The 11410-nt window shown below is 39.4% G+C and overlaps 1 pseudogene; it reads right to left on the reverse strand.

Annotated features, from left to right (window-relative positions):
- Positions 1-318: 318 nt before the first annotated feature.
- On the reverse strand, positions 319-1621 carry LOC112296493 (keratin, type I cytoskeletal 18 pseudogene; annotated as a pseudogene).
- Between the last annotated feature and the right edge of the window lie 9789 nt (positions 1622-11410).

Here is an 11410-nt window from a genome sequence, read left to right on the forward strand (position 1 = left end):
AGACATACAATGAAAAATGATATTAAGAGACATAAATGATGTCCTGACTGGTGTGGCTCAGTAGATTGAGTGTTGGCCTGTGAACCAAAGGGTCACCTGTTCAATTCCCAATTGGGGCACATGTCTGGGTTGTGGGCCAGGTCCCTAGTTGGGGGTACATGAGAAGCAACCACACATTGATGTTTCTCCCCATCTCTTCTTCCCTCCCTTCCCTTCCCTTTAAAATTAAAATAAATAACATGTTTTGTTTTTTTAATCTTTCAATGAACTTTTTATTGGCCTTCTGCCCTGCCAAGGAATGCCCCACGTCTTCTGCCTTTAATGCCTCAAAACTTTGGTGTCATTGACCTCAGACACCACTCTGCCGTCCACAATCCTGCGGGTCATGGTCTTTTGGGTGGTTTGTAAGGAGGGGCTCTTGTCCAGGGCGTTGACAAGATTGAAGTCCTCCCCTTCTTTCAGGAGGCTGCAGTAGGTGGCAATCTCAGCCTCCAGTTTGACCTTGATGTTCAGCAGGGCCTCATACTCCTGGGCCTGTTGCTGCCCCTCTGCCTGGGTCTGGGCCAGCTGTGGGCCAGCTCTGACTCCAGGTGCAGCAGGATCCCCTTGAGCTGTTCCATCTCCATGGCGTAGCGCATCTCCACCTCCCTCAGGCTGTTCTCCAAACTGACCTTCAGATTCCTCATTGAGTCCAGGTTGATCTCCAATGACTGGACTATATGCCTCAGCTCTATGAGTGTCCTCTCAGCAGCGCCTATCTCAGCGGTCTGCGAGGTGACCACTGTGGTGCTCTCTTCAATCTGATGGGACCAGTACTTGTCCAGCTCCTCTCGGTTCTTCCGAGCCAGCTCATCATACTGGGCCCGGATGTCGGCCATGATTTTGCCGAGGTCCTGAGATTTGGGGGCATCCAAGTCCATGGTCAACCCAGAATTGGCAATCTGGTTTTGTAGACCATTTACTTCCTCCTCGAGGTTCTTCTTCATGAAGAGCAGCTCCTCCTTGAGAGTCTCGATCTCTGTCTCCAGCTGCAGCCGAGTGATATTGATGTCATCGATGACCTTTCAGATCCCATTGATGTCATTCTCCACAGACTGGCGCATGGCCAGCTCTGTCTCATACTTGACTCTGAAGTCATCAGCAGCAAGACAGGCATTGCCAATCTGCAGAACAATGCAGGCATTGTCCACAGAATTTGCAAAGATCTGAGCCCTCAGGTCTTCGATGGTCTTGAAATAATGTCCCCAGTCTCTGACCGGGGTCCCTTCTTCTGTAAGTGTTCCTGGATTTTGATCTCCAGTCTCCGATTATCAGCCTCTAGGCTTCTCACCCTCTCCAGGTAGGAGGCCAGGCAGTCATTCAGGCATTGCATAGTCTCCTTCTCGCTTTGGATGCCCCCTATGCCCACCAGACCCCCGGCCATCCCTGCAGCCAGGCCCCCGGATCCCCAGCTGTCCCACAAGCTGATGGAGTGGGACACGGAGATCCAGGACCCCAAGTCCCCTGCACCTGCATAGACACTGGCCACACTGCTGGTCAGCCGGACCCGGTCGGTGGGCGACTGCACGGAGCCCAGGGTCCGGTAGCTTGAGGAGAAACTGGAGCATGTGCTGAAGCCCATGTTGTTCAGGGAGGAAGGTGAGAAGCCAAGACTCAGGTTGAAGCTGCCATAACATCTTTTTTTTTTTTTTAAAGAAAGAAACATCAATGAAGATAACTCAGAGACAGGTATTGAAAATCTGTGATGGGAGAGGTAGACACATTTTTCCCATTGGGTGTCCAGTGGAGGTCACTCTGAGGAAGTGCAATATGAACAGAAATGTCAAAGAAGTTAGGCAGTGAGCCATGTAAAGATCTTAGGAAGAATCTTTAGGAAAGAGAATGGCAAACACAAAGGACATTAAGTCTAAATAAGTCTGGTTTCTAGCATTAAAGCAAAAAAGTCATGGTTGCTAGGAGAGAACCAAGCAGGAAATACATGGAAATCATGATAGAAAGTTGGGCAGAGCCAGCTAATACAGAGTTTTATAAGCTACAGTAACGGGTTTTTAATTTGATCCTGAATGTGATGAGAAACATAGAGATTTCTCTTTAGGGGAGAGATATGTCATTGGATTCAATTTTAAATGACTCCAAGGACTCTGGTCTGAGCAAATAGATGAATAGTGCTGAGGTGCTAAGGTGAGGAAAACTGGAGAGGAACAGGTTGTGAAGGAGGAGAGGGAGAAACAGACCTAATTTATTAGATTAAGTTTGTGATGTGCATTAGACAACAAAAAGGAATTTTGAGTAGGTAATTGAATATTAAAAAAGTAGAGCCCAGGAGAGAGGTCTGTACTGGTGGAAAAGATTTTTTTTTAATTTTATGATTTATTATGTCTTCTTTTTAAAAAAATTATTTTATTGTTCAATTACAGTTGTCTGGATTTTCCCCCCACCACTCCCCCCAACCCCAGCCAAACCCACCTCCCTTCCTTGCTTCTACCATCCCCCATAGTCTTGTCCATGTGTCCTTTATAATACTTCCTGAAAACCTTTCCCCCCATTGTCCCCTCCCTCCCCTCTGGCTACTGTCAGATTGTTCTTAATTTCAATGTCTCTGGTTATATTTTGTTTGCTTTTTTCTTTTGTTGATTAGGTTCCAGTTAAAGGGGAGAACATATAGTATTTGTTCCTCACCACCTGGCTTATTTCACTTAACATAATGCTCTCCAGTTCCACCCATGATGTCACAAAGGGTAGGAGCTCCTTCTTTCTTTCTGCTGCGTAGAATTCCATTGTGTAAATGTACCATAGTTTTTTGATACACTTATTTGCTGGTGGGCACTTAGGTTGTCTCCAGCACTTGGCTATTATAGATTGTGCTGCTATGAACATTGAAGTGCATATGTTCTTTTGGATTGGTGTTTCAGGGCTCTTAGGATATAATCCCAGCAGTGGAATTGCTGGGTCAAAAGACAGTTCCATTTTTAGTTTTCCAAAGAAATTCCATACTGTGTTCCACAGTGGCTGCACCAGTCTGCATTCCCACCAACAGTGCACTAGGGTTCCCTTTTCTCCACATTCTCTCCAATACTTGTTTGTTGATTTGTTTATGTTGGTCATTCTGACTGGTGTGAAGTTGTACCTCATTGTGGTTTGAATTTGCATCTCTCTGATGGTGCTGAGCATCTTTTCATATGTCTCTGGGCCCTCTGTATGTCCTTGTAGAAGTGTCTGTTAGGTCTTTTGCCTATTTTTTAATTGAGTGGAAAAGATTTTAATATCATTAGTGTTTAGATGATATATTGAAGGTCATGGGACTAGAAGAGATTGTGTAGCAAATGACCATAGATAGAAGAGAGAATATCAAGAAATGAGTCAGGGTTCTCTATAACAAAGAAGAGGAGCCTGTCAAGGAAAAGGAAGGCAATCAGGAAGGAAGAGAAGAACTAGTGTAGTATCTTATAAGCTAAGTGAAGAGAGTATGTCAATAATGACTCAGTGGACAACTCTGTCACATTCTGCAAAGACATAAAGTATGAGAAGGACTTAGAATAGATCATTGGATTTAGCAAATGATAGATATTAATAATGTCCTTGACAAGGTTTCAGTGAAATGGTGTGGATAAAAACCAGACTGGGGAGGTTGAGAAGAGAATGGGAAGTGAAGAAGAAAGCATGACATTTAATTGGAGCCTCAATTTCCTCATTAATAAAATGCAGAGCTTGATCTAAATAACCTGAGATTTCTTCTATCTAAAAATTTTTATGTATTTTATTATCAATTTGAGCTCTCTTTATGTCTACCATGTTGTCAAACCCTAAATTCTTGATTCATTTCATTCCCTTCCACTGCAATTAAAAATGAGAGAGAAAAGGTCATTAGACATGAGCAATTTCTCCCCAGAACTAATTCTTCATCTTCACAGGTCAGGTAACATTATTGCCTGATAGACTACACTGATATTTTTGGCTGTTATTTTGGATTTATTGGCATTAACAGGAAAATATTCTCATTTCCTATTTTTCTTAATAAATTATTTTCAGAAACTGACTACCTTAAGCTAACCCTGCAGAAATATAGTAATTGGCAGCATTGCAAGAAACTTTAAAATAGATCTAACATAGTCTGCCATAACCGATGAGACTCAGTTGGTTAGTCATCATCCCACAAAGCATAAGGTTGCTGGTTCCATGATTCCCAGTCAGGGCACATGCCTGGGTTGTGAGCTTGGTCCTGATCAGGTGTATATGAGATGCCACTGAATGATGTTTCTCTCTCACATCAATGTTTCTCTCCCTTTCTTTCTTCCTCTCTCACCCTTTCCCTGAAAATAAATAAAGTCTTTTTAAGAATTATATATATATATAATGTATATTATATATGTCTACCATAGTCTAAGAGGAGTTAATAAGATGCTACTTTTTCTGATCCAAAATAGGCAATAGTTGCAACAATTAGACATTTTAAATATAATTATCTACAAGATATTCCTATCTTGGTAATAGGAACACTCAAGTCAATGAATTACTTCCCAATGGAAACAACAGAATAAAAACTGCCTGTTTAGATTATATCTTCCATGCACTAAGTTTTAAAAACTTAACAACTCTGGCCATTCAAACAATACTTCTACTATTGCTATTACTACGATGATGACTACTACTACTACTACTACTACTACTACTACTACTACTACTAAAAATAATAATAATTAGGTCAGGCCAGAGTGATTTGTTGGATATGGTCTACCATTCAAAAGAAATAGACATATGAAAAGATGCTCTACATCATAATCATCAGAGAAATGCAAATTAAAGCCACAATGAGATATCATTTCACACCTGTCAGAATGGCTATCATCAATAAATCAACAAACAACAAGTGCTGGTGAGGATGTGGAGAAATGAGAACCCTTTTGCACTGTTGGTAAGAATGCAAATTGGTGCAGCCACTGTGAAGAGCAGTACAGAGATAACTCAAAAGGATCTGCCTTTTGACCCAGAGATCTCACTTCTGGGAACATATGCAAAGGAACCCAAAACACTAATTCAGAAGAGCATAAGCACCCCTATGTTCATTGCAGTGTTATTTACAGTTTCCAAGATATGGTGCCCATTAGTGCCCAGGTGCCCATTAGTGCCCAGGTGCCCATTAGTAGATGAGTGGATTAAATAACTATGGGACATTTATATAATGGAATACTACTCAGCCATAAAAAAGAAGAAAATTTTACCCTTTATGACAGTATTCATGGACCTGGAGAACATTATACTAAGTGAAAATAAGCCAGTTAGAGAAAGACAAATACCATATGATTTCATTCAAATGTGGAATCTAATGAACAAACTGAACTAACAGGCAAAGTGAAGACAGATTCATAGAGAGCAGGATGACAGCTAGTGGAGGGGGAGGCTAGGGGGTGGGTAGATTGAGCAAAAAGGAAAAAGGACTCATGAAGATGGACAACAGCGTGGCGATTGCAGGTTTGGGGGTATAAGGAGACTAAATGGTAATAGAAAAAAATACAATATCATTTTTTTAATGAAAAGTAAATAGCAAGCAATGCATTAGTCACATATTTACCCATGGTACCCAGATCTGTCAATATTAAATTATTGTTTCTATAAAACAAATGGAATTATGCTGTTGGGAGAGGGCTTATGATATAGTGATTTATAATTAGAAATATATATTTGGCTTTTGTTCCAATTTTTGGCACAAAGTTAAAAGTCTTGCAATTTCCTTAATGAAGAGAACAACAAAGGTGCCTCTTATTATGTTAATGACTTTTGGAAGCACCTAACCAGAGACATTGAAATTAAGAACCAACTAACAGTAATCAGAGGGGAGGTGGGAGGGAGATAAAGCGGGGGGGGGTGGGAGGGGGGGAGAAGGGTCATCAAGGAACATGTATAAAGGACACATGGACAAAGCCAAAGGGGGCAAGGATTGAGGGTAGGAGGTAGGGATGGCTGGGGGGTGGGTAGTGGTAGGGGGAAATGGAGACAACTGTACTTGAACAATAATAACAAAAGAAGGGGAAAAAAAGAAAAGAAACAATAATGGGAGCTGGTTATAAGAAGAACAAAACATGTGATTAGAGGCTGGAGATTTCAGTCTCCCCCAGCCCCCGACCTCCTTGGAGGGGAGAAGGGCTAGAGATTGTGATCAATAGGCAATGGTTAATGATTTAATCAATCATGACTACCTAAGGAAACCTCCATAAAAATCCAAAAAGACAGGGTTCTCAGACCTTTCTGGTTGGTAAGCACATATAGATGCAGGGAGAATGGTGTACCTGGAGAGGGTAGTATCTCCTTCCTCTTTCCCCATACTCTGCCCTATGCATCTCTTCCACCTGGCTGTACCTGAGTTACATCCTTTTACAATAGACCAGTGGTTTAGTAATTAATATGCTTCTTTGAGTTCTGTGAGCCAATTCAGCAAATTAATCGAACCCTACTGGGTGTCATGGGAATCTCTGATTTATAGCCAATCAGAAGTACAGGTAACAACCTGGACTTACAACTGTTGTCCAAAGTCCAAGTAGATGTTAGGTAACCAAGGTGGCTAAGAAAGGACCTGGAGCCAGAGAAGTCCAATTAAGGGCTTTTATTCTAGGCGGGATACTGCAATCGGGCAGGCTGGGTCCAAACAGAAGGCAGCCCCAAGGGAAAGGATAGAAGGTCTTTTAAGATGTGTAGCAGACCCCCAAGGGAGGGTGAGTCACCTTGCTGATCTTCTCTAGGTGTTGTGGGTATCTGATCAGGGAGGGCGGATTCTATAGAAAGCCCGAGGGAGAGGGGAAGGGCAGTGAGGATTCAACCGGTTTCCAGCAGGATGCCAGTGGCTATGCCTCAGCTGCTTCTAATATGGGGAATCTTGTGTTCAGGTATGTAGCTGGTGGCCTGTACCTTCTTTGTTCCAGCATAGGCAGTGGCTTAGGTCCCTGCCCCAGTACACTCTAACAGTAGGGTCATGAGAAACTCTAATTTAAAACAGATTGGTCAGAAGCATAGTGATAATCTGGGCTTGTGACTGGCAGTTTCACTGTGGGGTGTGGGGAGGTAGTACTGTAGGACTGAACTCTTAACCTGTGGGATTTGATTCTATCTTTGGGTAAAGAGTATCAGAATGGAGTTGAATATTTGAATTCTCAGACACCCTGCTGGTGTTTGAGAATTTCTTGATGGTGTGTGGGAAGCACCCCCTGCCCCCACACACTTTGAAACTGGGTCCAGGAACTTAAAATAGGGCCTGATTAAATTCAAATTATATGTTTAATGTACAATGAATTATGTTCTGATTAATTTATGTCCATTAATGTGTTTTGGTAGACTCATTTTCCCAAATCTGATGGTTTATTCCTAGCATATAAACTAATTTTAAATGAACCAAGGTTTATTTTCAGATCAATCACAAGTAAAATACAATTGTAAATTTTATTTGTTTAATATAATATTAAACAATATTACTCTTCTATAATATTTTGGGATGTTATGCCTCATATTTTGAAAATTTTCTGGAAGGCTTTTTCTCACTTAGAGGAAATAACATTTCTTGTCATTTCAAGTCATGGAAACATATTTCATAAACAAAGGTGGTATTATGGAATAATTCAGAATGTGTTCATAAGAATAAAACTACCAGTTGTGCTTTCTTTCAGACTGTACACATTAAGGACTTTTCTCTTAGAGCTCAGGTTTAACAAACCAGGATTTTCTAATTAGCCAGTGGGTTGGCAGTCACACCCCATCTGCTCTTCCCCCAACTCATAACACACTCTGTCTATCTCTTCCAGCCCTGCATCAAGCTCCTGCTGTTCTCCACTTAGCATCGACTTCCTTTCTGCCCCACTCCCAACCCATCCTTGGTGGAGCTGTCAGCTCTGGCTCTTCTGTGACTCAGCACTGAGTTTCATACCAGAGTAAGCTGAAATCCTTTTCCAAGCCATTAACTCTCTTTGCTCAAGCCAAGAGTCACAACCCCAACTAAATCCTCTGTATCTCTCCCTAGGTCTTGACCTGTGCTTTTGTGGAGACTGCACAACTTCCCTCAGTCAGTCACAATAAAATCCAAATAAGGGTTAAATCCTGACCCTACTTGGTTTTGAAGACTTTTCCCACTCTAGATGCACACAGAGAAAAACTTGAAGCTACGAGGACAGAATCCAATAGAACTTCTCTTTCCCTAGGCATGTGCAAGGATAGATTAAAGCTAAACATGGCTCAGATCAATTAAAAGTTAGACTACTGAAAACTGCTCTTTGATCCTGGGAAACTGATGTAGCTTGCTATTAGGTGAAAATCTATGAACTGAGAAAGCTACCATTAATTTTTTTTAAAGGCACCCTTCATATTTGATGTAACCATAATTATGGTTGAATAATGCAATGTTGTGTCAAATATGTAGATAAATTCTTATTTGACAGTGAGAATACAGAAGAAAAAATATTGCTAGTTTATTTTATTTTTAATATCAATGATATGTATGATACTTTAATTCATTTATATTCACAGTTGATGTGCATCATTGCACATGTCCTTTTGCTTTCCTATATTTTAGTGTTTTGTTAGATAGTGGTATTGATACCAAAACAAAGATTTGACATGTGTGTGCAGTGGACTGTAACTCTGCTGCTATAATTTTATATCTTATTTTTCCACAACATCTTAAAAACAGTACTCTGCCCTATGGCTTATAGCTCTTATACATCACAAGAGATTGCACAAGATTAAGATCTAATTAGTAGAAGAAAACATTAGCCTAAGTTATAGGAAATTTTATTTCCCATTCCTGTCTGGTTTGACATTTTGTAAATTTTACACATTGCATCATGTCATACTTTCATTTTAATTAAAATAATTATCATCCCAGAAAGTACACAAGTGCTTCTAAGATACTCTGGAACATTCTTTATCCAGGGATTGTTTCTTTTTTTCTTGAAAGAAAAAAATCCAAACTTTGAAACTATTTGGCTGCTCCTCAAGGAGTATGTTTATACCAGCAGGATCTTAGAGTCCTCCTCACTTGCTGGTAGCTATGATGTGGCAGATTGGGTCCAGATTCTGACTAAATGTCTTGGGTAAGAAAACTCAGAAGGTGAATTTTCAGTGGGGCCTCCTTATACTAAAAGCTGTTGCTTAACTGGCAATAAATGTAGCAGTAAAATTAGAGCCTGAAAAAAATGGGTTTTTAAAATGTCTTGAACAGGAGCATAAATTATGAACAAAGATTAAATGCCACATGCTTACAAACCTTCTCTTAGGGATAGGAAATTTCTGATTTTACAATAAGAAATGTTATTTATTTGCTTGCTTATTTATTTATTGCTCTTCAGTTAACAAATGTTTGGTAATGCTGCTGCTCAGTTATCGACACAGCCTGCTCATTTTCCAAGCAGGCGAAATGCTAAACTTACCTCTGTACTTCACTGTCTTTGACCTGCCCCTGTTGAGCCCAGAAATCATGCAAAATAAGTGCTGATTAACTGAAACCACAGAAATACCATTTTGGGTTATATGCCAGTCAGGCACAATTTGAGAGTGACTCTCCAGGCTGTGACAGATAGAAACATTTAGCTGTGATTGTGTATGATGTCATGCGAGTAAGGATCGTGTTGTGTTTGTTAGTCTGTTTACATCAGGAGCTTGTAAAGAAGAAAATCACTTTACTTTTTGATGATGATTCTCTCTGTGCGACCTTTCCTGGCACCTGCAGAGAACAGATCATGCAATGATTTTATCGAGCACATTCCTTCACACACACGTGCACTTCACTCTCCATGCACATGGGCACATCCTTCACACAATGTAAACCAAGTACTCAAAAAAGTGTAACCACCCAGAGGTATATACTTAAATTATAAAGCTCTTTGGATTTTGAAGTCTAAAATGACATTGATTTTGCACTAGTATAATTGCTTTCTTTTTTTATTTGAACTTGACCTTTCTGGATTGATTCTAGACCCCAGGAAGGCAGGGATCTAAATGATGGAAATGATAGACACTTATAACTGGTAACATTTTTTTAGTCCAGGAGAAAATAACCTAGTAAGAAAACAGGAAGGTATGTTTGTATTGGTAGATTATTTTGTGGTCATCCATCAAATAGATGGATCTTATCAAATATATCTACTAATAATTCTCTTTTATTATGTATAGAAAACGTGCACTTCATCAAATTACTTCTGCCAGTTTTCTATACATACAGTAAACGATTTCAAAAATTAACTCAGTAGAGCTCTTTGTTAAAATTTGTCATTTATCTATTAAAATTCTTCAGCTTTTGTCAGACAATGTACTTAGCTCTGTAATAAGAGTCCCTGAAGATATGTGTGTGATTTGTCAAAAGAGAGACAAAAAGTGTATTAAACTCTAAAATGTCAGCAATCAGATTTAACAGACTTTAGTAAATTTACATAGAATGAATAGAAATCTTTGATATTAATAAACTTAGCTCGGGGGAGTACAATAGATGGGGCAAAGTGATAATTTGAATATAATTTCAACATCACTTCTTCCAACATTAAAAATTATTATGGATAAATGTGTGCTAGAGTCTAAGTAACAAATGTGATTGTTTATCACCACCAAAGTTTCAGAGTAAGAATTTTTTCTGAAGTGCACCATTAAAGTATAATATATAATTTTTCACTTTATTTTCTCCAACTCAAGAACTAATGTTAAATAAGACAAAGCATACTATATATTTTAAGATTGCCTGGCAAACAGTAGATATGAAGCAAATAAGTTGGCTTCACTGAATCCAAAAATATGTTGTATTAGTGTATTAGGACTGGACTGCCTTTACAAAATACTACAGGCTGGGTGGTTTAAACAAAAGAAATGCATTTTCTCTATTCAAGAGGCTAGAAGTCCAAGATGAAGGTGGAATATCTTCTGAGACCTCTCTCTTTGGATTGCAGATGCCAGTCTTCTCACTGCACCCTCTTCCGGTAAAACCACTGAGATTTGGGGGTCGATTCGTGACCACTATTTAAATTAGGTGTGTCTAATTAAAATGAAGATGACTTCACTTGGACAAATATGGAAGATAGGTGTGGGGTGAGGATTTACTATACTCTTGGATGGGCAAACTCAAAGGACTTTCTGTACATATTTCCCACATCTAAAATCACATTCCTTGACTTTGGGTGGGGGTTACAAAATGCAATATAGAGATGATGTATCATAGAATTGTACACTTGAAACCTCTATGATCTTATTAAACAATGTCACCCCAATAAATTTAATTTTTAAAAATTACATCCTTAAACATCCAAGGACGTGTGCATTTTAAATTCTTCTAAATTTTCTCTTCAACTCAAAAAGCTAACATCTTGGAATAGATTTGATGGGATAGTAGATAATTACAGGTAAAAACAAGAAAAAAAGAAGAGAAAAAATACTTGGAATAAGAAAA

This window comes from Desmodus rotundus, chromosome 7, assembly GCF_022682495.2.
Source record: "Desmodus rotundus isolate HL8 chromosome 7, HLdesRot8A.1, whole genome shotgun sequence".
Taxonomy (NCBI): domain Eukaryota; kingdom Metazoa; phylum Chordata; class Mammalia; order Chiroptera; family Phyllostomidae; genus Desmodus; species Desmodus rotundus.